The sequence below is a fragment of the Bacillus rossius genome, chromosome 1 (genome assembly GCF_032445375.1).
Source record: "Bacillus rossius redtenbacheri isolate Brsri chromosome 1, Brsri_v3, whole genome shotgun sequence".
NCBI lineage: Eukaryota > Metazoa > Arthropoda > Insecta > Phasmatodea > Bacillidae > Bacillus > Bacillus rossius.
In genome coordinates this window covers 221,324,747-221,342,875 of record NC_086330.1, presented here as the reverse complement: position 1 = coordinate 221,342,875, position 18,129 = coordinate 221,324,747, and the positions used below count along the sequence as shown (strand labels likewise).

The 18,129-nt window shown below is 36.8% G+C and overlaps 1 protein-coding gene across 2 annotated transcripts in view; it reads right to left on the bottom strand.

Moving 5' to 3' along the window:
- LOC134527313 (unconventional myosin-IXAa) overlaps window positions 1–18,129 on the bottom strand; it is a 651,966-nt gene that overhangs the window by 526,700 nt on the left and 107,137 nt on the right. The window lies entirely within an intron of this gene.

The window sequence follows — 18,129 nt, the reverse complement described above, 5'->3', positions numbered from 1 at the left end:
TTTCAATCATAGATCCAATTGATTTGAATCTCACTATGTATAACAAAAGAACAACAGAATTAAAATAAACAATTGGTAACCACAACAATTAGTTTTCTGATTTTGGATATTAATTGGATAGCGAAGCTTATTTTATTTAACAACTTATTTAACAGGTTATTTTTGCGATGCCTCGCCGAAAGCGATCATCAATTGGCCAAGACAGCCAAGCTGATAGAAGGACGAGACTGACACGAAAATAAGAAATAGAAAAACAAGGGCATCAGAATCTCAAGAAGATCATCAAAATTGTTTAATTGCAAATCAACAACGTACAAATGAATTGCGCTCTAGAGAAACAGACAGAGAGAGAGAGAGAATTACGCAATGAAAATAATCGTTTTGCAATATCTCAGGCAACAGCAAACGAAAATATTGATCAACGACAACAAAGAATTGCAAATAATCGTTCAAGAAATTTAATACGACGTAACATGCCATTATTTTACTGTCTCGCATTTAATTACAATAACAACATTGACTTCAGTCAACATGCTGAATGCATTATTGGTCCAATGAATAAAATTTGTATTGTAATGCGTAGAAATTCAGCGGTGAAGCAACGGGATTGTGTTGTTCAAACGGTAATATTATGTTGCCAATATTACGCTCACCACCAGAACCATTTTTATCATTTTTTTTTGGTGTATCACCAAATTCAAAGCATTTCTTAAAAAAAAACATTAGTAAATACAATTCATGTTTTCAAATGACGTCTTTTGGTGCAAACACTTTTCATACATGAAAATTTTATGCCATAATTCAAAATTCAAGGACAAATTTACCATTGCTGTGGTTAATTATTGCCATTACCCGGTAAAGAAAACAAATTTCTTCAAATTTATTTTATGGGAGATGATGAACAATAAATCGATCAACATTGCAACTACAATACTGGTACAAAACGAGAAATTGTAGCCTCCTTGCAAACAATATTTCATGAACACAATCAGTTAATTCAGTTGTTTAAAATAGCAATCGAGATTATGCCAGCTGACGATTATCGCAATATTATTAGATCTGACAAAAGACCTGTTGTACAACATGGAAGACGATTCAATGCACCAACAATAAATGAGGTGGCTATATTATGGTTGGTGAAGAGTTTGAAGAACGTGACATTATTTAACACCGTCGCAACAACACGATTGAACGAGTTTCCGAAACACATCGCTCATATGACGCATTACAATACCCATTTTTTTTTTTGGAGGGTGAATATGGATATCACTTTCACATAAAGCAGGTAAATACAATTACTAGAGAAGAAACAAATAAAAAGGTTTCTGCAACAGTGGCGTAGCCAGGATTTGTGTATAGGGGGTGTTAAGAAGCAGGCCCCTCCCCCGCCCCCGTATTAAAGCGGGAGGTCTGGGGGTCCCCCCCCCCCCGGGAAAATTTGGATTTTAAGGTGTAAAATAGTGCTATTTTAGAAGTTTTCGGTACTTAAATTTAAATATTGCAATGGTAAAAATTGTATTAATTTAATATGAAATTTGTTTAAGTGATGAATCAGAAATGAATTAAAGATTTGGTGCTAAGGTTGGGGGGGGGGGGGTTGACCCCTAAACTCCTTCCCCCCCGGCTACGCCCCTGTTCTGCAATGAATTTTTATTCATACCGTTTGATGATCCGGCAAGCGACTCAAGCCACATTCTGCAATGTCGTAAATTATTTCATCAATTCATAGTAGACATGTATGCAAAAATTGAAAGCAAACGCCTTCTTTTCATTCGTTTAAATAAAAAAAAGTTGTGCACAGACGACTACATACACTTACGCGATGCAATCGCCAACGATGGGAATGTTACTGATATAGGAAAAACAGTCATTCTCCCAGAAAAATTAACTGGCAGCCCAATACATATGCACGAGTACGCTCAAGATGCCATGGCATATGTGAGATCTTACGGCCGTCCAGATCTATTTATTACGTTCACATGTAATCCAAATTGGGATGAACTAAATTAACTATTAATGCCAGATCAAAAAGCAACTGATCGTCATGATTTAACTGCCAGAATTGTTAAACAATAATTAAGAAAATTGATTAATTTAATAGTTAAGCATTATATTTTTGGAGAAACTCGCTGCTGGATGTACTCCATCGAATGGCAAAAAATAGGACTTCCACATGCACATAACTATTTGGTTGAAAAACAAAATAACACCAGATGAAATTGATGATGATATAAGTACAGAAATACCAAATCAACAAGATGATCCTGTATTATTTGACATTATTAACAAAAATATGGTGCATGGTCCATGTGGTGTTCTCAATTAACCATGTATGGTTGATGGCAAATGTAGTAAAAGGTAACCACGAGATTTACATTATGACACAATTACAGGCAATGATGGATATCCACAATACAGACGTCGTAAACCCGACGCTGGTGGACACACAGCAACAATCAAAATTAAAAATGTTGATTATGAGATCAATAACCGATGGATTGTTCCCTATTCACCATTGCTTTCAAAAATATTCAATGCGCATATCAATGTAGAATACAGCTACTCTGTAAAAAGCATCAAATACATTTGTAAGTATGTAACCAAAGGCAGTGATATGGCTGTATTTGGAATTTCAAATCTCAACACACAATTTGATGAAGTCACACAATATCAAATGGGCAGATACATAAGTAGCAACGAAGCAGTATGGCGTATATTCAGCTTTCCAATTCATAATCATCGTCCAACAGTTGTTCTCTCAGTGTTCACCTTGAAAATGGACGTGTTTATTTTACAATGGAAAGTGCAGTACAGCGAGCACTTAATTCGCCAGATACAACATTTACTGCTTTCTTTAAATTGTGTGAAGAAGATAATTTTTCCAGAACATTGCTATATTCTCAAGTAACCAAATATTTCACATGGAATCCATCATCAAAAATATTTAACAGAAGAAAGCCAGGAATTTCAGTTGTTGGACATCCAGATGTTTTTAAATCTGATGCTTTGGGACGAATATATACAGTACATCCAAACAACGCAGAATTTTTTTATTTACGTATGTTGTTGGTACATGTTAAAGGTCCAACATCATTTAAGTCATTAAAAAAAATAATGGCGAAGAAAGCGAGCCATATCGTGAAGCATGTCAAAAGCTTCGATTACTTGAAAGTGATCAACATTGGGAGGCAGCATGGCAGATACAAGTTTAACACGTCGCCCATATCAAATACGTACGTTATTTGCAATCATATTAACCGCATGTTTTCCATCAAATCCTAAAGAACTTTCAGATAAATTTAAGGAAAGGTTAAGCGAAGATATTCTTCATCACATTCGTACGACTGCCAATAACTACGACATACAATTTTCCGATGATATTTTTAATGATGCCCTTATAAAATTAGAAAACTTATGTTTATCGATCGTAAACCAACCACTCATTCAACTTGAAATGGTAGCTCCACGTCGTTCGGCACTGGATATTTGTGATCGTGACCTTATGCATGAAAAACAATTCAATTTTGATGATTTAAGACAATGTATTGCTGTTAAAATACCACTTTTAACACAAGAACAAAAACTGATATACGAAGAAATTACAAATGCAATTTTAAATAATAGAGTTGGCCTTTATTTTCTAGATGCGCCTGGTGGCACAGGTAAAATATTTATTATCTGTATCATATTGGCACAAGTTCGTTCACAAAAGTGCATTGCACTGGCTATTGCATCTTCAGGGATAGCAGCGACTTTATTGGATGGCGGACGAACTGCACACTCTGCATTAAAATTTCCATTAAATACGAAAATCGTAGAATGTCAACAGGCAATATTTCCAAAAATTCGGGAATGGGTAAAATTATACAGCAATGCAAAATTATCATTTGGGACGAATGCATGATGGCTCACAAAAAGTCACTCGAAGCACTTGAGCCGGAGATTTTAGACAAACTCTACCGGTAATACCAAGATCAATGCCTCAATGCCTGTCTAAAAGCATCTCATTTGTGGCGACACGTTCAGAAGCTAAACTTAACCATCCATATGCGTGTACACATTCAAAACTATACATCTGCCGCAACATTTTCTGAACAGTTGTTAGATATTGGTAATGGAAAAATGCCAATCGATCAAACTACTAATTGCATAACCATTCCTTAAAACTTTTGTTCCACTGTGTCATCACTGCAAGAATTAATGGACAAGGTTTTCCCACAAATAATACTAAATTACAAAACCCATCAACAGTAGCGGATCCAGAGGGGGGGCTAAGGGGCTCAAGCCCCCTCCAAAAGCATCTGGGTCCACTAATGTTTTAGTGTTTGCCTTGATAAAGCCTAGCCTCAGCTGGGTCAAGCCCCTACCAAACCAAAATCCTGGATCCGCCACTGCCCATCAATGCTTTGTAAACGCGCCATTCTGGCTCCAAAAAATAATGATGTTAATCAATGATCTTAATCATACAATTCTCGAAAAAATTAATCAAGAATCTCACACGTACAAATCAATTGATTCTGTGAAGAATGATGATGAAATTATCAATTATCCTGTAGAACTCCTAAATTAATTGGAATTACACGGCATTCAACCACACAACTTAAATTTAAAAGTCGGAGCTCCGATTATTCTTTTAAGAAATAAACATCCGCCAAAATTATGTAATGGCACACGTCTTGCGATTAAAAAACTAATGTTAAACTGTATCGAAGCAACTATAATCAATGGGAAATGGAAAGGAGAAGACATTTTAATTCCTCGAATTCCAATGATTCCAACTGACATGCCATTTTAATTTAAAAGATTGCAGTTTCCAGTTCGTTTGGCTTTCGCTATGACAATCAACAATGCCCAAGGTCAATCTCTTCAAGTATGTGGAATAAACTTGGAAAATTATTGCTTTTCACGTGGTCAATTGTATGTCGCGTGTTCCCGCGTTGGTAAACCCACAAGTTTATTTGTTTTTGCTCAAGATGGCAAAACCAAAAATATTGTATACCCAGGTGCTTTAGAATAACAAAAATCATAAACAATAAAAAATGTTTTTTTTATTTACAATGGTAAACTTTTTTAGGTGAAGCGAAGCGCACAGAGCACCAGCTAGAGATAAATAAAAAAAATGGTAAATATAAAATGAAACTAAGCTGAATTTGTGTTTAAAATTATGTCAATTACTCCATAAGGAAGGTTGGGTGGAATTGTTTTGTGTTCTATCTCGTAGCTGCAGAAACATCGATGCAGTATAAAATGAAAGTGGTTCTCTGTATGACAGCAGAGATGTCAGTGTAATTGTTTGACGACTGTAAAACAAGCACCACGAGCCTGCCTTCCTCTGCTGGCCACCTCTTTCCATCGTTCTCTTGGTGTGCGTGTGTATGAGTGTAAGTGTATGAAAAAAAGTATTGACATCTGGGGCCTGGCTCCCGAAAGTGCTTAAATTTTTTATATGCATTAAATGTTTAGTAAAATGTATTAAGACATACCAGTTATAAAATCACCAGAATGCACCATGCAATCTGCATGTAGGCTTAGACACAACAATAGAATTTATATGCGTAAGATACCTGCTCAGGCATTTATTAAATTCAAGTACTGTAATTAAATGTTATTAACTTGATGAACACGCAAACAGTTATAGTGATCCATAATTATAATAAAGAAGGAATTTATTCTTAACTATCTTTTGCCCGCGACTTCGTACGCATAGATGATAAATATAAATAATGATTTTTATTGGAAGAAGGTGGTGTTAATGTATTTTATTTTATTTTTGTAAATAGGGCAACTCAATCAGGTGGAAACATTGTACATAAATTATGACGGTCTTGGTGTAAAGATTCCGTGTAATTACTTTTTTTGTTTGTTTATTTGGCGTTGACAAAATGACTAACCTGCTATGTGAGCTAACACCCGATAAAGCCGCATAAAATTGGCCATGGAAGTAACAATATTCCCACATATCTATGTAACTAAGAAATGTTTTAAATTGTACTCAGTGATTTATTTACTATCATGGCAAAACAAAAATTTACGGGTAATTGTTGACTCTTAAAATCAAAAAAACAGATCGACGTGTATTACAGTAATACTTAGCACAAACACTATCTCCCCTTGAGCACATCCGGACGCCATAATGGCTTCTATTGTCTTTTTATGAATGATTAGCTTATGCCTGGCATGCATTGCAATGCCTCATTCAACATTTTTGTAATTTGTTTGAAGTAAATTACATTTACATAAAGCATCTCTCTATCTCTATCTCTAATTCTCTATATTTCTATTGTCACTGCCCCAGCTCCGGTCACCAAAAGGAGACAAAGTGCAGGAGAGAAATAAGATGAAAAAGAAACACACTAGTTCAGCAGAACGTTTGATTTAATATTATGAATCAGCCAAAAAAAAAAATTGGTTTTCAAAGGCTTTACAAACAAACAAATATTTAAAGGAGTGGGAGTAGTTAAGGACTCGGACCATAGCAGAAACAGGTCAATGCAACAAATGCACTATCATGGTAATGCCATGCTAGCTCAATCTCAATGCAAAATATGAGCTTATCGTTAAACACTTATGACTCAACTTCAGCATAGCAGCCACACAATGTTTACTTACTATTAGTAAATACAAAAGGGATTAAGCGCTGGCCCAGGTTAAAGTATGTGAACACTCCCATACATATTAAACATTTAAATCTGTTTGTAATTATATAGCATGAAACCATAGTTTTCCAAAGTTACGAACAATTTTGTGCCACTCATTGGCGCTAGTTTACAGGTTTAGCATCTGTTTTTGTTTTTTAGCTAAATTTTATTGCTTATTTTTGGGGAATATTTTTTTTAGAACCTTTCATTTTTATTAATTAGAGCTATCAGCCCAACAGCTTCAAGCCTTCACACAGGGACTCAGTACCCACGCTCCTCATTTATTTCGTTCCCATGCTTAGCTAAGTAACGCATCACAATTACCAGTGCCTCCTAGCACGTAGACATGATAGCGAGCCCGCCACGCCTCCGGTACAGTCATGTTTATGGCAAAGTAACTTGGTCGCTCGTTGCAGTTTTAGTCATGCTTTCCTTTTCGCATTAGCACCCTATCAAGCATTCCCAGTGTGCCATTTCAAACCGAATCCGTGCCGAATCCAGGGTGTCTACCAGATCTAGTAAATGAAATTCCCTGATTTTTCCAGGTTTTCCAGGTCTAAAACTGAATTTTTCCAGGTTTTCTTTAACACAATTACGACATTCCACGAAACTGAAAAAAACTGCATAACAATACATTGATGGGTTTCAAAGTATTTCAACTTACTTAAATTAGTACAAATATTACCTTCTTCTAGACGTGGCCAAAGTGACTCAATTGATGGCAAATAAAACATGCTGCTACAAATATTTCACACACAAAAACATTAGTAAAAGGAAGCTCCCGTCAATTTCGCAGTGACTCAACTTTTGCGTCTATAGCACTTGCTTCAGAACAAGCCAAATCCAACACTCGAGCCTTCTTAAACTGCAATGCCTTGATCTCCTCTTCAACTCTTCTTTTTTCTGCCTTCTTCTTGTCTGTAGCTTCCTTTTCTTTTTGTTTTGTTTGCAGGGCTTCCTTACGCCTACAACTAGCATTTCTTACATATTGTAACATGGACTTGATGATATCAACATGATCTACACCTCCAGAACGTTGAACAAAGTCATACACTTGTCTTTGTGCAATCAGTGTTTCTTCCTGCAAGTTTTCAGTCAGCAGATTAGAATTCACTGAAGAATTCACTGAAAATCCTCTTTCCAATTATGCATTTCCATCATCATCCTCACAAAATTTAGAAGGCCTGTTTTGGCAGCTACTGTATGTGCCTTAAGAATGAGCATCCACAAGTGATCAAGGCGCCCATCTTCTCGAGAAAAAGACAAGAACAGTGCTTCGGAATCTTGCGAGGAACATACCAACTGATATGATCACTCAATGTTATCAGCTTCTTGTCCTGATAGCCACCTGTTTCGAAGACAACATTCTAAACTGTACTTCACATGCTGTTTCTTCACACCCGAATTTAAAGCCATAGACGGACATAAGCAGGAAATTCCTTTGGTATGTTTGTACTTCAGGGGACTTTTGTCTTGAAGTTTTTTTACCATAACCTTTGGACAAGTCCTAACATCATTTATCAGTAACAGGACAGACTTTTCTGGTACTTTTTGTTTCTTAATGGCATGGCAAGCTGCATAACCCAACTTGATATTGTTAGCAGTAAATAGATTTTCCTGGTTATCTACATCCAATCGAGATACATTGTGTTTTTTTTCCCTAAAGCTCTTCAGTACCTCTGGTTTCACAAACTTTCCTGCCAAAGCTAATAAAATGTCTACCAGTGAATCATACAGAAAAGGTGCCATGGGTGCTTCACTTTGGAACATTGTAAGAAACAATTCCAGCTCTGATGCCAAAGAGTGGAAGAATGTAAATTTTACTTCTAGAAGATTATCTTCAAGAGCACTTTTCACTACATTGAAAGACAGATGAAATAGAAACTTCACTAACAAATTTCTTTGGAACATTGTAAGAAACAATTGCAGCTCTGATGCCAAAGAGTGGAAAAATGTAAATTTTACTTCTAGAAGATTATCTTCAAGAGCACTTTCCACTACCTACATTGAAAGACAGATGAATAGAAACTTCACTAACAAATTTCTTTAGGTGGGGTAACGTTTTCATGGCACGCTCAGCAACTGCAGTATTTTCTAACCATCTTATTGCACAAAATTTCTTGGGAAAAAGCTCTCATCCAGTTATTCTAATGTAATCTGCCCTCCTTGCAGTACATGCTTAAACAAAAAGTAACTGTGCCTCAAAAAACTAACAATGTCCCATTGTGTAACAGAAATTCCAGTTTTGAAAGCACTATGGACCGTATGAAGCCCATAGCTACCAATTTCTAGCAACGATGGCGAATCTTCACCAAAAGTGTCTGTGATATGTATTTTCAAAGCTAACAAAAATGCCCAGTTTACGTTGGGGGCATCCATAATTACTTAAAATTAAATGCACCTGTCGGTGTAATCCGAACGCGGGAAGCACATGCCGCAGCACATACGTCAGCAGGATAAAAGACCAGCTTTAACTAGTTTGTATCACGTGATTTAACGCCACTTCCGAATCCGATGGTAAATAAAAGAAAATGGACGTGGGAACTGTTCGTTATTTGCCATTCAAAAATAAAAATGGGAGGGGATACACTTGATGCTACGTCAATGCAAGCTGATCAATAAACAAAAAAGTATTGCGAACTACAACCTACCAAAAAAATCCCTGATTTTTCCCTGATTATTCCCTGATTACAATATTACCTGATTTTTCCAGGTTTTCCAGGGTCAGTAGACACCCTGCGAATCCATCCTGAATCATTTCCTCCCCGCCCTTTTTTTTCGCGGATAGTACAAAAATGCACCCCCTCCCTATTTTTTGTCCGGGTCTAGCCTCCTTCCCCAAGACTGTGGCACCGCCTTGGTCTGATGCCTGTTAGACGCCACAAGAAATAAACGTTTACTCTACCACTATAATACTCTATATTGCCGCTGGGAACGTCACCTACTGAGGCCCCGTTCCTTAGGATACAGCTCCCTACCTTTAGACCAGCTCTCGGATGCCCTAGATCTACCCTTGTGTATAATCCTTGACCTTTCCTGCCATCTTTTGGCCCCTTTGCTAACTAAGTGGGCTGCTTAGTTCCCCTGTTCTGCCACGCATGAGCGCCACTTCCTGGGTGGTTGGCCCCCTCCTTGGCTAGCCTTCCTCGCCCTTTCTAGACCCCCTCCGTGCAAGGAAATTGTCCCTGCCAAGTAGCGAATTCCGGCAGCCTTCCACCAGGTTTTTGAGGCAGGTTTAACTACTAGCAGCTCCACCCACTTGCTACCCTTAGTTTCCAGTCGGCCACTGATCTACATAAGTGGCTTTCCTAAGTGTGATGTTAATAGATTCCAGTGAAAGATTCGTAGTTGGAATGTAGTCAGTTAGTGTGGGATATCCCCCAATTATTTCGTCGAAACATACGTACCTAGTTAGTGAAGTGAATTAAGTTTCTCCTGGAGCCTCTACACCCAATTTCGGGTTACTATCCTTTCCAACATGCTCGCGTGCCGTCCAACACCCACATCATTAGTAAGTGGAAGTCAACTTCAATTCGACCCAAAGTCCCTTTTAGTCATTTCTCGCAAGTCTGCAGCTAAGACATATACTCATTTATGTATTTAGTAATAATGATTATCGTTAAGATAGTGAAATAAAATTCTTAAAAGATTATGGTTTAAGTCAAATTGTAATGCACATAATGTACTGGCTGGCTGTTTCACTGAGTCTATTATCTAACCATTTTTAAAATTGCCTCATTAATTTAATTTTGATACGAGATACAATTATTATATTTTTAATTTAAACCATTGAACTATGGATGTAATTTGCCTTTCAAAAAAAATTTATTTTCTATTTCGCTGCCAAAAGTAAAAACAGTCTTCCAGGCTTGGTGATTGTTTATTTAAAAGAAACCTGTACTGTAAAGTAACATGATTCACTACAAGTCGCATAGACCTGGAGATAGTAGAATAATAAATTTAAAACTGCATTCATCTAAATTTAATGTCCCCATGCCTTTGGCCCCTGTGGTGTCCATCCTACAGGATACTTGAACCAGCATGCCGAAACTTAGAAAACAAGGAAATAATTAACTGATTTTTATTAACTAAGATAATCTCTTGAAGGCACAAGGGTACACTTTATAGAATGTGCCCCTGCTTACCTAACCAAGGGATAACATAATGTATACAAGTTAAACTTACATCATTTTACATACCTCTTCAGTATGAATAAATGCCCAATTAAAATAAATACAGGTAGCTATACCAAGTTAATTGGGTTAAAACAATTATAGTTCCAAGGAAATTAACTCCACTGACTGCCCATGCACCAAAGTGGTTACAATATAAATATCAAGAAACTATAGGTAATACCTCTGGATTAATCACAGTATCTCCAAATAGCTTTATCATCCAAGAAATATGAACTCTCAAGTACTAATTTAAGCAACACCTATTAATTCCCTTTTAAGTGCAAAATGATAAAAACTAGGTACTATGCTGAATAAAAAAACTACTACCATAAACTATTCATAGCATTGCTCATTAAAATGCCACAGTTAAATGAGGAACTGTTAAAATAACAAGAAATCTCCAGCTTGCTCATTGCAACCTGCTAACCTTACCAAGGCTAGGGCATAAAAATGTAAAAATCAAGTACAGAACTTTCTCAATATTAAACAAAATTTAAAACTGATATATGTGACATGCACAGTGAATTGATATCATATGTGCCTAACCACATTTTAACTAACCGTATTAAAAAATTAAGATCATACCAGTACATCTCTATAAATATGTATAAATATATATCTGTAAAACACGTGAAGTTCATAGGTCAACAAGAAAAAATGTTTTGTGCCTAGGATTTTGTAACTGATTTAGAATTTAAGTAATATATCTATTTTTATTATTTGCAATTTTGTTTCTTTATTATTTATTTTAGTAAATTTAATCAAATTGGTATGTTTACCTTAAATTATATAATTGCATCGAGCAAGGATCGAACTAAGGCCGAAGTAAACGACTACCAACGACTAATTTTGCACAAATTCACAATCCCGAAAACAGCCAATACTGTAATTCATATTGCGAAACACTATCCGCCTGGGAAAGACTGTTTTCACTGCAATACACGAGCAACAAACTCATATTTTCAAGAGTCAAACACGAATTATTCATCGGAGGAAGATTAGACACAGATATTTGTTTAACTACATTAGCAATATGAAAATTTGTCGTGTCCCCTCATGACCGTCTTTCATTGCCGCCTCCAAGCTCCTTTTTCTAACCAGCTTGTACGCTCACCGCGCTGACCCAGCGCATTCTCTCGGCGACAACCACAAACGCTAGCAACGCCGCGCTACTCCCAGCGCTGCCAACCTGCATCCTTGAAGCACTCCTCGCCTGGACACCCAGCATAGCTCCAAGTGTTGACCCACCGAACCAATCCAGAAAAAGCTACACAGATGCGCCACGAGACTGCGCGCGCGACCACAGCCCGTGCACAAGCGCACAAGAGCGAACTAGCGACCGACACGCAACTCATAATGAGACGAAACCACATGCGTCACATTATCTATCTATCCCTATATCTATGTATATCTACATATCTCTATGTTCTGCTATTTCTCCCAATTTCTCTCCCCATCTCTTTCCTCTTTATACATAAGGTAAGAGGGGCAAATAAGGCCCACTTACAAAATAATTGCTTGTGATTATTTTAATATTGGATATTTAAAAAAAATATTTTTATAAAAAACGTTCGCAGATTATATTTCTACATGAGGGTTGTACAAAATTGACTATAACATAGATAATGGAAATTATGTAAAAAGAAATGTAGATAAGTGTAACTGGGCCAAATTACCTGTAACAGCATATAATAAGGCCCGCATGTATAAAATCAGAATGAAAACTTATAAAGTGCAGAAATATTTGTAAATAGTTATATTGGTTTGACAAACAAAATGTTAACATGAGGATAAAAATAATAAATCTGGAATACTCAAATAAAACTCATAGCGGACAAAATGTGTATCTATGTGCGCATTATTGAATTTAATCTGATCTTAACATCTAACTTGGGAGTAAAGGATACTGAACTTAAGAAAAAACCCTAAAAAATTAACCATCGACACCATAAGCTTAAACCATAACACAAACTGAGAAATAAAGACAACATGTAACACAGTTATGGTAAGTTAACAACACAAGCTAACATCAATAAATTCCATAAGTTACTCATTACAATCAAAACAAATGAAATCATCATCATCAATTGTGAGCCCAACACAGTCCTCGTGGACCCAAGTATTGCAGGAACGGCATGCTCGCATGTCTGCAATAAAATCTTCTTGGCAGACACCACACAGCCATTGCTCTTGGGCAGTCCCTTCATCAGCATCAGCATTTGAAGTGGACGGTTGAGCCATGGTTGTAGAATCATTTTGCTGCAACGATTGGGTGGAATGCTTTTCAAAAAGGTTTCTTTTCAATGTTAGAGCTTTGTAGTTGACAGCCTTTTTTCGTGGGACTTTGCTACGTTTAGGTTTTATGTTAGGTGTACCCATAAGTTCTTGAAATGGTGACTTGCTAAGCTTTTCCAATCTTTGAGAAAGAGGCATGTCATCGTCTGATGCATCTTGGTGTGATACAAGACTGGGCGCAAAAGCTTCATCAGGTATCGCAGCACTGTTAAATGGCCAAATGCCTGTTGCTTTAAAACCACTGGCAATGTTTGTTAGTGTCATACATTTACTCCAAACAGGAGTGAATACATGAGAAAAAGTCTCCTTAGTAAGTTTCCTATTTGGCTCCTCGGGATCTTCTTCCCAAAACAAAAGGAGCTGCTGGTCCCAGTAGTGTTCAAAAGACCGGAACACTGCCTTATCCAAAGGCTGAAGCTCGTGAGTCGTGTTGGACGGCAAGCAAAACAGAGTAATATCATGTTCTTCAGCTTTATCGACAATTGAAATGTCAAGGTGACATTTTGCTCCATCAAGAATGAGCAGTGTAGGGCCGGGAGGTTTGAATTTACTAAAATGTTCTAACCATTTAACAAACACTTGGGTTGTCATACTGCCTTTTCCTGTCATTTCCACAGCTGAGCCAGGCGGCAATCCATACCTAAAACTTTGTTTGTACCTTACACCCTTCAACAAAATCATTGGCGGTATCACTTGGCCTAAAGCACTCACACATGCTACAACAGTAACGTTTTCCGCATGTTCTTGAGCTACAAGATGCACTCGCTTTGCTCCTTTTTGTGCCAATACTGACTGTTGATGATGTAACGTAAGTCTAACCCCTTTCTCGTCCATGTTAAAAATGTTTTGCGGCTGACTTTTTAATTCCAGAGTATCAACAGTGTCGGCAAGCTTAGTGAAATAATCGCCAACAATCACACGATTCAGTTTCTGTGCTCTAGCTGGATTTAATGATTGAGCTTTTCTGTTTGCAAGACGTGGATGACGGCGCATGAATGAACGGTACCATTCCCTACCTGCTAGCTGCTCCTCTTTGTTGAATGGGTGTGGAATACCGTGCTTTTCAACAAATTTGTAAACACACCTGCGTAGAATTACCGGTGTGAGTGGGAATCCAATTTCACAGAAGCGTATTATTCTGTTCTCTAGGTCACATTCTTGATCAATTGTTAGAATGCATCGTTTCCCCAGCTTACGCTCAGATGACCCTGATTTTATGTGATTCCTCAGGGTTCTGCGTGGTATACCCAACTTATTTTCCACATACCTTTGCGATTTCCCCTGTGATAGTAACCTCAGAGCTTCTTGCATCGTAGATTGGTCCCACTTTGCTCTCAGTCCTCTGCATTTCTTGCCCATTGTTCACTAATCTGGAACAACAATTTTATTTTTGTTATATCAAACAATAAGTGTTGGTTATAAGTTATTTTCTATGCATGTTGTAGATAGAAAAATGTGTGGCCACTAACAAGAAACGAATTTCCTTGCGGCTAGTGATTAAGTATTTATTTGAAATTCATTTTTAAAATAAAAATCGAAGCATGGCAGCAGTAACTGTCATATTTTCTTTAAATTCTAGATTTTTAAATATTAAAATTAATATATCTGGACAGAGATTAACATGTTTTGTTGAAATTATATTTTATTAAAAAGATTTCTTTAAAATTTACACTAATCACATTCATTAAAACTTTACTTAACAATAGTCAAAAGTTATTTTAGAATTGAAATTCATGTACGTGAAGTGTAACATTTTTTAAAACCAATGGCAGGTAATAAGGCCCACCTCGAATAACACTGGGCTTTATTTCCTGTTAGCAGGTCATTTTTGTTTTATTCAACACAAAAAAGAGGAATAGTCTTAACCTAAATTTTAATGCATGATTGCATTGTTAATAAAGTACACTAATACACTCTATCTTACCTTAACTTATTATTAATATTTTGATTAAAATGTAGAGCTTCTTTTCTGTAGAAATGTTATAAAATAAAGCAAACACTCACCTCCCGTTTCTTTGACGTGATGTATACTGAACACAACGAAGACTACGAAGTTGATGAGATTGTCGTTAGATAGCACTACTAGTAGCTTCATGACGGCACTCTCAGCGTGCAAGATTTTTGGCGGGATATATTTTAAAAAACAACTGGGCCTTATTTCCTGGTGGGCCTTATAACCGCAACATACCTTATATTGCTCTATCTCTCTTTATCTCTTTATATTTCTCTTTATCTATATATTTCTCTTTATCTATATATTCCTCTATATCCTACTATCTCTATCTCTCTCTACCTATTTCTCTAAAGCTGGACTCCCAATCATCCGTTTCATCCGTGCGTCACCCGTCCGTCCGTCAATCACGTGACCTGCAGCCAATCAGATGGCCCAAAAAATTCAATCCGTCCGTCCATCAAAACCTTGCCAAGCTTTAGCTTTTGACGGACCAACGGATGGTCCACTGCCTTGTTAAGTCGATCGTCTTCAATACGACTTTCCGAAAACATTGTTCGATTTTTTTAATTTGCAATATATAGAAGGCTGTGTCGTATTGACCGATTATTATTGCCGTAATAACGGTAAAGATTGCTTATGAGAATGAGCTTTTCGGAAGAAATGCTGATAAATTACGTCCGGGAAAAGGAGAATTTGTATAATATGTATAGCAAAGACTATCTGGATAAGGAACTGAGGGAAAAAGCCTGGATAGAAATAGCTTCTTTCTGTTTCCTTTTACGCAGTAATAAAAGAAGCATAATTTTATTTATTGCTGGCATGACTAATGTTATTTTTAAGACGGCACCCGTTTAATCCACTTGTCAAAGCACGGTTCCCGCCTGTCAACTTATTATCACATTCATAAAAACAAAAGTTAATTATCTCAAGTAAATTATTTTCACCAAAAGTATACCTACGATTGAGAAAGTATGTGGCGGAAAGTTGTAGCACTGATATTTTAAAATAGTGACGGACGGACGGATGACGGATGGTTGAGAGTCGGTAATAATTGCAGAGAGAAATAACGGACCGAAATCGACGGACGGACGGGTGACGGACGGATGAAACGGATGATTGGGAGTCCAGCTTTACTCTCTATAATTCTGTTTCTCTATCTCTAGCACTCTTATAATTTTATTCAATTCAATTCTGTCATGCATGCGCACTCATACACCGAAAACACACTAACAGCCGCTAAACGATATGAAATGATGTTGAAATGATTCGCGCGCCACCTAATGTAAAAAGATTGTACAAATCAGAAACCTTCGCGGGCATGCGCATAACAACTCACGAAAGTTTCTTAGCAATCTGATTAACGGTATAGGAACACTTTTGGGACAAACAAACAAATTCATTTTTATGTATGTACGTAGATCAGCGTTTATACCGCTACGATTTGTTTGCTATCCAATTGCTAACCAGTTGACTTCAACTTCAATACAGACACCCACTTCGAAAACTAATACATCCATGAATACTATTCGCGCACCACCATTATTATTGTTCTAGGTTAAGAAAAATACTTCACTGTCACTTTGCGTAGCTCCAAAATACATGAGTCAGTACAAGTTCAACCACCGACAAAAAGGTCTATTATGCCATACAACTAACTGAGACTAGGCAATGTCAATACGGTTCTTTACAGGTTACAACGGAAAATAATCTTTCACGATCATTCAACAAAATGAAAATTTTTATAACGAACGCTCGCATGAAGTTAAAGAGATTTTTTAACCAGTTTAGTCTTGGCTCATAAAGGGGGCTAATGGCTCGAGTGTTATAGTAGGGGAGCCCAATAGGGGATTTTGGGATATACTTGAGTGAGGCAGATGAACATAAGGGAGGATACTTTGCATTTTTTTTGAGTACCTCCACCATATATAAGCCCTTTAATAGGAACTTGCATCTAGAGAAACCCATCAGAATAGTAAAAAAATATATATGATCGTCAGAAATACTCAAGCGCGTCAGATTAAAGTAAGGTGGGTGAATTACTACCTGAAAACTATGCATTTCAATAATTTGACGATTTTAGCGTAACGTAAGGACGTGGGAGGGTCACAAACTTGCAAAAAAAAAAGTCGTCTTGAGATTCTCGAGCGTGGTTGATTTTTTTTTATTTTGCAGGAAATAATACAAAAAAACGGGGAAAATATAATCTGCCAATTTCGACAAGCCGAAGTAACAAAAATCGTCTAAAAAAAATTTTGTTCGTGCAGCTGGGGTGAAACATGTATTCCCCACTCCACGCCTCTCTTTCACTTTCACTTTTTCCCTATCTCTGACTCTCTCGCACCTGATTCGTTGGTAATCACCTACCAGAAGCCGGTGAAGATGTTGTCATAACACCAGTTATTCTAGGAAATACTTCTGATTCAGTTATATTTCTGTTCAATACTTTAATAACACGCTTTTCATGGAACAAATAAAATAGGTATTGTTAAGTGCTATAACGATTTCTTGCTACAAATATGAAAACCGAAGTTAATATCGACGACCCAATTGAATCAGTAGATTTTCAGTACGACGATAATTGTTTAGATGACAATGAAGATTGAGAAAAAAAATTATATGTTTTTCAAGAATTACAAATATATTATTTCAATGTTTTTCTGAATAAGTCATATTTTTAAATATATATTTAATTTTTCGAGCTTTTATTTGTCACATTTCATGGTTATTGAAAAGACAAAAACCAAATTTTAAACAAATTCTAGCCATCATATTAAGAGTTAGCTCCAAATAATCGTCAGCTTTTAGGCTAGCACGACTGGGACATCAAGCTGAACCGTCTGTATGAAAATCTGACACGCTCGAGTATTTCAATATGGCGATATTTTTTTTTTTTTGCATTTTAAAAAATTCGCTGCGAGCTTGCATCACTTCCGAATCGTCAGTCTTTTGAATGGGAGCTATTTTAGGGTTTACTTAACATCTCCTCTGAATATCTGACGTGCTAAAAATTTTTTTTCAATTTTCTACTCTTCTGGGTGCCCCCCCCCCCCCCCCCCCCTCGCCAGCT